Raw genomic sequence first — 11529 nt, forward strand, 5'->3', positions numbered from 1 at the left:
ACAGGAGCCGGGCACAGCGAGGGCAGAGGCAGACGGCCCTGGGAGGGTGCTGAGAGCTCAGAGGAGGAGAAACCTTGCCAGCCCGTGACACCGTCGGTCTGTGGGTGCGGGGCAGGGCAGCTGCAGGTGGCGGAGGGATGTGGTGCAGCCGGCACAGCCCCAGGAATGTCCCTCCTGTCCAGAGGAGGAGGCCGTGCTCCCGAGCAGGGCTTCCCTGCTGCGCTGCCAGAGGGACAGGCCACGGCTCTGCCTTCTCCCGGGGACGGCTGCGGGGGGGTGCAGCCGCGGGTGCAGCCGGGGGTGCCCAGGGCTGTCCTTCCGAGCAGGGTCCCTGCACCCCCGGGGCTGCGTGCTGGGGCAGGGACTCTGCCGCCGGCCAGGGTCAGCACTCAGCCTGCCTGGGGAGCTGCCCACGGCGCCGGGGGGAGCAGCTGTGGGGGGCAGGAGAGACCCCCGGCAGGGCAGGGTCCTGCTGCTGTGGAGAGAGAGGCTGCTGCGTGGGGCAGGGCTGCTCCCAGCCCCACATCACCCCCAGGACACGGGCAGAGGCAGCATTTCAAGAGGAAGCCCAAGGCAGGGATTACTACCAAGAGAAGGAGCTTGCTTATGGCTGGGTTTACAATCTCCTGCTTTTGCAGAATTTGGGGAGAGAAATGGAAAAGGAGTTCTCACGCTTGCAGAAGGCACTGAGACACCGGAGCTGAAGCCCCGAGTGAGCAGCATCTCTGACAGCAGCTTCCTAAAGTGCCTTCAGCCACTCCCCCGCCTCTGGACAGCACCAGCATCACCCATCAGGGTTGCTCTGACCTGCCCTTTTCGACCTGGGAACAGGAATATGCGCCCAGGCAGTGCCCTGCTAACAGGCAGGTTTCTCTAGCGCCAAGGTGAGTGCACAGAGCTTGGGACGGGGTCTGTCCGTGCTGACAGGGAAAGACCTGGCACAGGGAAGCACCTTCCAGGGGGAAAAACTGCAGAGAGCGGGGCTACGGCCCGGCAATGAGAGGAAATGCAGACAGAAACGTGGGAGGGAGAGTTCAGAAATCTCCATCTCATCCCCTCCAGCGCAGAGCCCTTCCTCTGAGCAAGCCCCCCTGCCTCCTCCTCTCCCACCAGCGAAGCCTCTGCTCTCAGGGCAGTGGGGTCCAAGGCAGGACCCTCCTCCTCTCAGCCCGAGCTGCAGCAGAGCCGGGGTGCAGCTCTGCAGCCCCGTGCCCAGTGCCCTCTGCAGAGCTCCGGGGCTGGGAGCAGCCGCCCGGCAATGTTGGTGTCTGGGAGGAGGCAGCACAGCGGCGGAAGGGTAACGCTGTCCTGTTGCTCCTCCGGTCTCACAGCCATTGGCTCGGAGTGCAGGAGAAATTCTCAGGGTCTCTGGTTTCAGAGAACGCTCAGAGGGCATAATGGGGGAGGTAGGAATACAAGATTGCCTAAAATGACTTTCTGCCACCCATGTTCCTTTGCACTAGGAGTGTGGAATCTGATAAACCCTTCTAAATGCGGAGTGATTTCATCGGACTAATTCTGATATCAAACCTATCCCCTCCTCCCCTGGCACGTTCCCACGTCCCCACTGCCGTGGGGCAGGGCTGCCTTCTCAAGGACCCATGGGCAGAGGCCCTGCCCGTCACAGCATGAAATCACAGCGTTAGCTGCAGAAAATGAAGCTCAGGTCAGGAGGGTGAATGAAGGGTCTCCCAGAGGCAAAAAAAGAGTTGTGGGGGGGAAGGGGGAGGGTCTACAAAGAAATGGCACAGATTTTCCTCAGAGAAGTGTCTTCACCCTTCCACTGCCTTTTCTTCCTGTAACACCCTCCAGATCCAGAGTGAACAGATGTCCAACGGCAGCTCCGTCACCGGGTTCCTCCTCCTGGCATTCGCAGACAGACGGGAGCTGCAGCTCCTGCACTTCTGGCTCTTCCTGGGCATCTCCCTGGCTGCCCTCCTGGGCAACGGCCTCATCATCACCGCCATCGCCTGTGACCACCGCCTGCACACCCCCATGTACTTCTTCCTCCTCAACCTCTCCCTCCTCGACCTGGGCTCCCTCTCCACCACTCTCCCCAAAGCCATGGCCAACTCCCTCTGGCACAACAGGCACATCTCCTACCTCGGATGTGCTGCCCAGGTCTTTTTCTTGGTCTTCTTTTTTGGAGCAGAGTTTTCTCTCCTCACCATCATGTCCTACGACCGCTACGTTGCCATCTGCAACCCCCTGCACTACGGGACCCTCCTGGGCAGCAGAGCTTGTGCCCACATGGCAGCAGCTGCCTGGGGCTCTGGGTTTCTCTATGCTCTGCTGCACACAGCCAGCACATTTTCACTGCCACTCTGCAAAGGCAACACCCTGGGCCAGTTCTTCTGTGAAATCCCCCAGATCCTCAAGCTCTCCTGCTCACACTCCTACCTCAGGGAAGTTGGCTTATCGTGGTTGGTGTCTGTTTACTTTCTGGGTGTTTTGTTTTCATTGTGGTATCCTATGTGCAGATCTTCAGGGCCGTGCTGAGGATCCCCTCTGAGCAGGGACAGCACAAAGCCTTTTCCACGTGCCTCCCTCACCTGGCCGTGGTCTCCCTCTTTGTCAGCACTGTCATGGTTTCCTACCTGAAGCCCCCCTCCATCTCTTCCCCAGCCCTGGACCTGGTGGTGTCATTTCTGTACTCGATGGTGCCCCCAACACTGAACCCCCTCATCTACAGCATGAGGAACCAGGATCTCACTGATGCCCTGAGGAAACTGGTAGCCAGATGGTATTCTGAAGCAATAAACTGCTCATCTTCTTCATAGCCGTTATAATATCACTCTGTATAAACTCAGCCTGTCTGCTTTTTCTGTTGGTTTTGGTGGTATTTTATTTGTAATGATGTTGTCATCCCCTTCCTAATTCACTGTCTGCTTTTCTGTTCTGAATGAGTGGCTGCGTAAATGAGGAGCCATGATCTGTGTGTGTTTTAACAAAGTAAAGTGCTTGCAGTGATGTTTTTTCTTCTGAGTTCCTTCCTCTGAGAATTTTTTGGAGCTGCAGGGACAATTCCTGTGTGAGAGGTGGAGGGGAAGAGAGTTCCCGCGTGGCTGCCCTGCCAGGGAGCGCTTGGTCTTCCAGAGATGTTCTCTTCTCACTCCCATACTCTCTTTCTGACCCCTTGGGTTCGGTGTCAGGCCTGAGGGCTCTGGCACCTCGGTCACGCTCCGGCTGCACGGCAGTCCTGTGACGCAGGCAGGGACAGGCACTGGGCACTTGTGTGACAGAGCCAGGCTGCTCGAGAGCAGTTCCGTCATGAAAGAGGATCTGCTCAGGGCAGTGCCTGAAGGCTGAGCTCTTCCTCCAAACCTGGTGTCAAGAACACGCCCAAGCAATTGGCCCGCAGAGGACAACCCCAGTGACCAGGTGACCCGTGTGATTTGCAGGGTGGGGGCACGCAGCAGTGTCCTCGCACAGCCAGGCCTCCGGGGACAGACTTGAAGGTCCAGGGTCTGGCCGGTGCCCGTCTTCACTGGACACACTGGGGCAGCTGCCTGTGCTGGTCTGGCTGGGACAGAGTTAATTTCCTTCCTGGGAGCTGGTCTGGGGCTGTGGTTTGTTTTCCTGCTCTAAGCAGTGTTGGTAAGGCAGGGCTGTTTCCGTTATTGCTGAGCAGGGCTTACACAGAGTCAAGGCCATTCCTGCTCCTCACCCTCCCCACCAGTGAGCAGGCCGGGGGTGCACAGGGATCTGGGAGGGGACAGAGCTGCGAGAGCTGACCCCGACTGACCAAAGGGATGTTCTGTACCTTACGGCATCCTGCTCAGTTATCTAAACCTGGGGAAGAAGGATGAACGTGGGCACATTCAGAGCTGTGGCTTTTGTCTTCCCAAGGCACCGTTACGTGTGATGGAGCCCTGGTGTTCTGGAGATGGCTGAAGCCCTGCCTGCCAACGGAAAGAAGGGCATAAATTCCGTGTTTTCCCTCGCTTACATGTGTGGCTTTTTCTTTGCCTACTAACGAATTGTCTTTCTCTATACCACGAGTGTCCTCACCCTGACGCCTTGGATTGTCCCCCTCATCGCACCCAGGCAGTGAGTGAGCGGCTGTGTGGGCTCGGGTGCTGGCTGGGTTAAACCGTGACGCTGCCCCAGGGCGATCATCACAGACTAGCACCTCCCGCTGCCATGTGCAGCACTGGCCGCTCACCCCAGCCGGGGGAGGTTCCTTCTCCCTCCGCAGAGGGACACAAATGACAGGTCAGACGTTCCCATTTGCGGTGTACAAGGAGATGTAAGCATGCACACCATGTGTGTGAGGTGAGGGAGCACAAATACCAGCAGCTGTTCCCGGGGCTGCCGTGGGGGTGTGTGGGACAAACAGTGTCATGAGGTCACTTCACACTGACGGTAACATCCCCTGGGAAACCACCTGAATGCGGCACTGGGAGGGGTTTCCTTGAACACCTTGAATTTCTCACTGAGCATTTAATACGGGAGTATGTTTGATTTTATGTTTAGTTTCTTGTATTTTCAGTTTACAGCAGGAGCGATGGCAGCATTCTCTAACTGATGTTGCTGCAGGGGGTCTCCTCCTGCTGTCGGGAGGGGTAGGACCCGCTGCTCCTGCAGGTCAGACACTCCATGGACAACCTGATTCCTCACCCCCCAGCCCGGCCATTTCTCCCACCGGCCCCTGGCACTTGCAGCCCTTCTCCTGACATCAGACCTCTCCAGCCCAGCTGCAGCGGGAGGTTACAGCTCCTCTGCACCAGCTCCCACTGGCTTCCCTCAGAGACCCGCCTGCACACGGGCACAGCAGAATTTCTCTCCCTTGCAGACAAACAGAAGGAAAACATGGGGAAGTTTATTTACTAAACACCAACCGCCACTGCTCAGCTGTGTGCTGAGGGGAAGCTGCCTCCACTGCGGGTCACCATCCCCGGGGGAGAACCTCACTAGCAATGTTTCAGACAGATCCATGGGACATGAGAGACATGAACCCCATGGAGGAGGTGCTGAGGAGAGAATGAGACTGCTGAGAGACAAGGGCAGGCTTTAGCTCCCTGAAGCTCAGAGCTTCAGTTTCTGTTAATGCACTTCCTAGACATTCCCACTGGGTCACGGTGGAAAACCATCATCACCGTATTCCAAGTTTTCAGTCACCTCAGCTGAGGAAAAGTTGCTAACAATTTTTTTAGAACTGTCAGGCAGTTCTTCCCTTTGCAGGCAGAGCTCAGCTGCCTGACCATGGACATCGAGTGCCCCTTGCAGACGCCCCGGGGGATCTGGCGGATTTCCCTGGGACTGGCCGCTGTCACCCAGGCCAGGAGGTCTCCTGCAGGAGAGCAGAGCCCCTGGGGAGCTGCTGGGAGAGGCCGGGCAGAGGGGCCCAGGACACCTGCCCTGCCCCCGGGCATCTCCTTCCCTGCGACTTAGGGCAGCGGTGTCCTGCAGCTACACCCCTCCCTGCTTCTGGAAATATTTTTGTACTTAAAATCATAATTAAAAAAATGTTCATGAAGTGCTTCAAAGATTGGTATAGCAAAACAAAGCAAAGCTAAACAAGGACAGCAAACACAGAAAAATGGAAAAAAAGCTGATAATAAAAACTATTCTTTGATCGTCTTCTTTCCTCATTTCTTCTTTGTTCCATTTTTACTGACATTTTCCAAACATTTCTGTCATAGTCAGGCCTGCAGCATAAAAGACAGATATTTCGGTGTCTTGCAGAGGTCCCGGCACACTAAACCCCTCCCCGGCCAGCAGCACCCTTGCCGCTCCTCACCCCTCGCACAGAGTCCCCACTAAGGTGGCAGCTCTCTCACTGACACGAGGAAGCTGGGGGACCACCCGCCCAAAGCCCCACAGCTCCCGTGATCTTTGAAAGGGCACTTCCTTCAGCCCTGCGGCTGCTGCAAGGTGAACGGGTACCCCTTGCTTCACACAGGGGTGACTGCAGCCAAGGGGTGCAGACTCGGTCTGCTCCGAGCAGATGAGGTACTCTGAAGGGCTAACGCCTGCCCGGGGCCTTTTCAGTAAGAAGCCCTTGGAGACACAGGCTGCCAGGCTTGTGCCAGCCAGAAGGGGAGAGAGAGGTCAGCATGTCAGTGATCCTGGCTGAACTGCCTCTCGTCACAGAGACAGGAGGAAGAGTTTCATCTTTTTGGTGCTACATCTCTCTGTGCTTCCCTTTCCTGGAGAAACTCAAGGTGGTCGCTGGAGCAGTAACACAGAAGGGGCACGTCCCAGGCTCGGTCAGGGTCCCTACGCTGTAGGGATGGGAAGGTCTGGTCCCCCAAGGCCCCCCGCAGCTCCCGGCAGGGGGAGCAGGGGGTTACCTGGGAAGCACCGATGCCTGTCCCACGTCCTGGTCTGTCAGCTGAGGACAGACAGAGCGAGTCCGAGATGGACATCCAGACAGACAGGGGCTGGTGCAAACCAAAGGGCTTCAGCCAGAAACTACTGAGGAGAGGCCAGAGTCCCAAACCACCTGAGAGTAGAGCATGTGGGAAAGGGGCTGATGGAAAGAGGAAAAGGGTTCCCGAAGCCCCCAAACCCCACGGGGCAGGGAAAGTCAGGAAGCAGGTAGCATTGCTGACAGTCAGGGCAGCTGTGAGTGAGCCCAGCTCATGGGCTCAGAAAAGCAGAGCTGTAACTCGTACTGAGCGCCAGGATTTGCTCAGCTAAGAGATGTCAAACACTCAGTAAAACAGCAGCGCTGGTTTGGCTTTTTTTTTTTTTTTTTTTTTTTTCCCCACTGTATGAACAATCTTTTCTGTCTGGATGCAGTCAGGGACCCAACTCCGATTTGGCTGGGACAGCCTTTCCTCGGATCAGGAACCTGGAAATCTCAGCTCAGCCACTCCCAAGCTTCTTGCTCGCAGGGAGATGCTTAGAACAGCGCAGCAGATCAGACACCACAAGCGGTCACTGCAAAAATCAGGGAAAACCAGAGCTGCTGCTTGCCAGCAGAGCAGTTTAGCTGAGGGAGCAGAGCAAAGGATCCTCCTGTCGCTGCCCCCTTGACAGTCTGCAGCTGCTCTCCATCCCTCATCTCCACCCAGAGTGAGAAGGCTGAAGGGGTTCAGTTCTCCTGGAGTCAGGGCCAGATAACGGGCACTTGTCACCGCACATCTGCACTTGGGACTCGTCCTCATCTGACTGACACAACCACCGCCGTGTAACACGGCGCAGCACCCACAGTCGGTCCTAACACTCGATAACCGCGCCCAGAGGGCACAGCTCATGAAACAGCAGGGCCAGGCCTGAGGCAGAGATCTGCCCCGGGCAGGGGGAACGGGGAGGAAGATGCCGTGCTGGGAGCACCGGGCTCCTGAAGCTGACAGCAGCACGGGCGCAGTCTGGACAAAAAGCTCTGCCGGCTCATTGCCAGGGAGTAATTAGCGGGAGGTTTCGCTTTCTGTATGTGAGAGGTTGTCCTGTCCCTTGCTAGAGGGGGGTGTCTCGTGCAGATGGGCAGTGGGGGACGTCCCAATTCCCTCAGCCCTGGCAAATCAAAGCTGTGTCCTAAGGACAGAAAGCAGAGCTGAGCTGAGAGACGGGAGCACTGGGAAAGCCACGGCCTGACGGCCAGGCCAGAAGAGCAGAGCTCTCCAGCCTCCATCCGAAGGGGCCACTCCCAAAGTGCCTCCTGCCCTCTGGTCAGTAAAGCCGTCCCTGACAGAGCGGGGACATCTCTGAGAACGGGCCCGACACCTCCCCTACGAACAGCAGGCGAGCCCCAGATGTCCTCAGCACAGGGTTGGCTGCATGAGTGACAGCCAGGGAATTAACTAAACGCAGTTCGGCTCATTTGCTGCTTCATCTGGAGCACTTTTAAATCCCCATACACCGATCCAAGGTGCCGGAGGAATTTTAACCCTTGAGAACCCAAGAGGCCAAACACTGGTTAAGACAGAAATTTTAAATGCACAAATCGAGTTTTCTTCAGTGTTTAAGTAACTGTGAATGAACTGCTCGTCCACCCTGGCTACCAGCTCCTGCGACAAGGACGATACATTTGCTTCCATCTTGCTTAAAATACCGAGCTGAATCCGCAGATCCTGTCCTGGAGGAAGAGGTGACCCTGCCCTGAACCCCTGTGCAGCCCCAAACTGCTGCTGCAGGTTAAGGGCCAGAAGCAGAACAGAAACAGACCAAAGAATGAGCTGGCAGAAACTGCTGGGTTTGGAGGCCTGGTGTCCCCCTCCCAGAAGACGCGTCCCAAGACACCCGGGCTAAAGGATGGTTCCTTCAGGGACAAGAGGCCCTACAGCCAAGGCCCTTGTTTTCTCCGGGGTTTGGTCACCAGAGAGCTGCCCACCAGCCCCTGGGCAGAAGAGCACACCTCCTCCCGGGGGGCAGCTCTCACTGCCACACTGCTGCCCAGGGAGCACAGGGGGGGAGAGTCAGGACAGCTGCAAAAAGGGCATGGGACTTCTCAAAGGGGAAAAAGAGGAAAGGGAAAGTAACCAACAACTTTTTGCCAGGCTGTCTGTGACAAGAGCCATCAAAACATGAGAGTGGGTGATGGACAGCTGCGGGGAACAGTCAGGATTCAACGAAAGAGTTCAGGCAGAATGAAATCAGAACGAGAATGAACATTCACCAAAAAAAATCACTTAGTATTTTGCTCTGCCCGAGAGGTACCTCTGTGTCAGAGGGTAAATATCCCATTCCGCTGCCCAGAGCCAGACCAACTGTTGTGTGCTGGTTGTGACCCCCAGTCCCAAACGCCCCTGCACTGCTCGGGACGGGGGAGAGGAGCCTGGAGTGAAGGAGTGAGGCTCAGCCTGGGGCAGGGAGGAGGAAAGGTTTTGTTTTCATGCTTGTCTTGTTTCCATTACTACCTGAATTCATAATTAACTCTTTTTTTTCTAACTGACAATAAACTGAGTTGCGTTCCCCAGGTCAAGTCTTGCCCGCAGTGGGAACTGGGAAGTGATCTCCCTGTCCTTGTCCCCCCCAGCAGCTTTCTCATCCCCGTTCCTCCTATTCTCTGGGGTGGGAGAGGCAGTGAGCGAGCAGCTGGGTGGCAGTTTGGTGATTACCCACGGTTAACCCACCACGGCAATAAGCTGCCTCGGCTGGTGGGTGAGGGGGGAGCGGGGAAGGTGTTTAACCAAGTATTAACAATTCTTTTCACGCTGCATCCCATCACACCCTGATAGACACGAGAGAGGTGGGATGGAAACAGGGTGAATGGCCGGATCCAGAAGGTCACGGCCAAGGGCACAAAGTCCCCTTGGGAGCACGGCACCAGTGGTGAACCCCAGGGCCCAATCCTGAGTCCAGGCCTGTTTAACCTCCTCGCTACTGACCTGCACAACACGGCAGAGTGCGCCCTCGCAGCAAGTCCCCAAGGTCACAAGTCCGTGTGCCTGCAGATGACGCCAAACTGGGAGGAGTGAGTAAGACACAGGGCGGGTGTGCTGTCATTCAGAGGCACCGGGAGAGGCTGGAGAACTGCGCTGAGGGAACCTGGTGAAGTCTGACGGAGAGATCTGTGAAGCCCTGCCTCTGGGGAGAAACAGCCCCGGGCACCAGCACCTGCTGGGGGCACCTTGCTGGGAAGATGCTCTGCAGAGAAGGACCCAGGGGTCCTGGTGAACACCAAGGTGACCACCAGACAGCAACGTACCGTTGTGTTAAAGAAGGCCGAGGGCTCCTGAGTTGCAATAGAGAGTTATTATAAGGCCGAGGAAGAGGATCCCTCCTCTGTACTCAGTACTGATGAGGCCACACCTGGAGTATTGTGTCCAGTGCTGGGCTCCTCCCTACAGAAGAGATACTGGAGCAAGTCTAGCCAAGGGTCACAAAGGCAGCTAAGGGGTACAAGTGCCTTTCATGGGGAGAAAGGCTGCGAGTGCTGAGCCTGTCCAACCTGGAGAAGAGAAGGTTCCGGGGGAGCTTGTCACTGTTTCTAAATCTCTGCGAGAAAGCTGTTAAGAAGAGGGAGCCCGGCTCTTGACACGTCAGGAGGCAACGGTCACAAACTGAAAGATGGGAAATTGTAGCTGAACAGAAGAAAAAAACTTGTCTCCTAGCATGGTTGCTGCCCACTGGACCAGGTTTCCCAGAGAGGATGGGGAGGCACCATCCCATGAGATACTCACACCCCAACAGGACGTGGTGCTGGAAATCTGCTCCAGCTGGCCCTGCTTGGGCAGGCGGTTGGACTAGACTGTCTCCAGCAATCCCGTCCAGCCTCACCCTCGTCTGGGATTCTGCCACGCCCGGCAGCATTTCTGAGGACTTTTCTGCAGTTTCCCCACACCTGCTTGACTTCTGTCACCCACAGGACAGTGTCCCCTCTTGGGAGGTGAAATCCTGAGGACAGGGTTGACCAACGTCAGCAAAAGCCACTGACAGCAGCGTCCCCTGTGCCCAGCTCTACTTTACAGCCTTTCATTTGGGTCAGAAGGGACTTGTGGACGTGCCTAGTACCACCGTCTGCTCTGGGCAGGTTCAGTTTCACAGCCAGATGCAGCTGGCCTGTGTTTTCTCCAGCTGAGCTGGAGATCACTAGCACGGAGATTTTATTTCCCCACAAGCTCACTGGACATTTCAGTGGGTCCCATCCCGACCACTGGGAGCTGCTCTGGCACCAGAGGGACTGCTGGGCCCTGCCCTGCCCTCCCCGCTGCCCCTGGAGCCTCTTGGCTCCTGGAGCTCTCACAGGGAGCAGGGAAGGGCCCTGTCTGGCTGCGGGTGGGTGGAATCCTGAGGGCCTGGCAGCGGTGCTTGGGGGCACTGGGGAGCATTTCCAAAGGCACCAGGGGCAGCTCCAGCTCCATCAGCTGTACCTTACTAATGGTGACATGAATCACTCTCCAGCCTCCCTTCCCTATGCCTGCTGGGTCTCTTTGTCCTCTCGCAGGGTTGCAGAGTCCTGGTTCACCTGCAGAAACCGGGACTGAACACTTTACTGTTGGGTGACTCGACCTCAGAGAATCTCACGCTCTGTGGGGCTCCATTCCCTGCCCACCCCAGACACACTGACCCTGGAGATCCCCCCCACGCTCCAGCCAGCCCCAGGTGCCCCTCCTGAAGGACATCACCTGCCACCTCCCACGTGGGACCGGCCTGAGTACGTTCCTCAGTGCCCACTCACCATCTTCACTGTCACAAGGCGCTGGCACAGGAGCCTCAAGTCCGGCTGACAGCCTCAATGTGTCACAAGGTGACTGGGAGCTCTCTGCGCCAGGAGCCGTGGAGAATCACAATAAAAAATCTCTTTTCAGAATGTAATTCCTCAGATCTGTTCTTGACATCCACACGGGAAGAAGAGCTCAGCCTTCAAGTGCCCTACTGGGGAGATCTCATTTTATTACAGAGATGCTGTGAGAGAGTTAGAAACAAATTTACATGGATTCAAAGTGAAATAGAAGTGATTAATGCCTCAGCAGAATGGGGATGAATGAAAATGTTTGTGTAGGAACATTATCCTTGTCAAGGTTAATGATAATGATGTGGTTGATGTGATGATGGTAAAAACATAAGCAGTTATAGTACTGCTAATAACACAGGAAAGAATAAACCCCTCAGCCCTGCTCTGGGATCCACTGGAAT

The 11529-nt window shown here is 56.3% G+C and overlaps 1 pseudogene; it reads left to right on the forward strand.

Annotated features, from left to right (window-relative positions):
- The first annotated feature begins 1827 nt into the window (after positions 1-1827).
- Positions 1828-2780, forward strand: LOC141974166 (olfactory receptor 14A16-like; annotated as a pseudogene).
- The last annotated feature ends 8749 nt before the right edge of the window (positions 2781-11529 follow it).

The sequence above is a fragment of the Athene noctua genome, unplaced genomic scaffold, assembly GCF_965140245.1.
Source record: "Athene noctua unplaced genomic scaffold, bAthNoc1.hap1.1 HAP1_HAP1_scaffold_34, whole genome shotgun sequence".
In the NCBI taxonomy this organism is placed as follows: domain Eukaryota; kingdom Metazoa; phylum Chordata; class Aves; order Strigiformes; family Strigidae; genus Athene; species Athene noctua.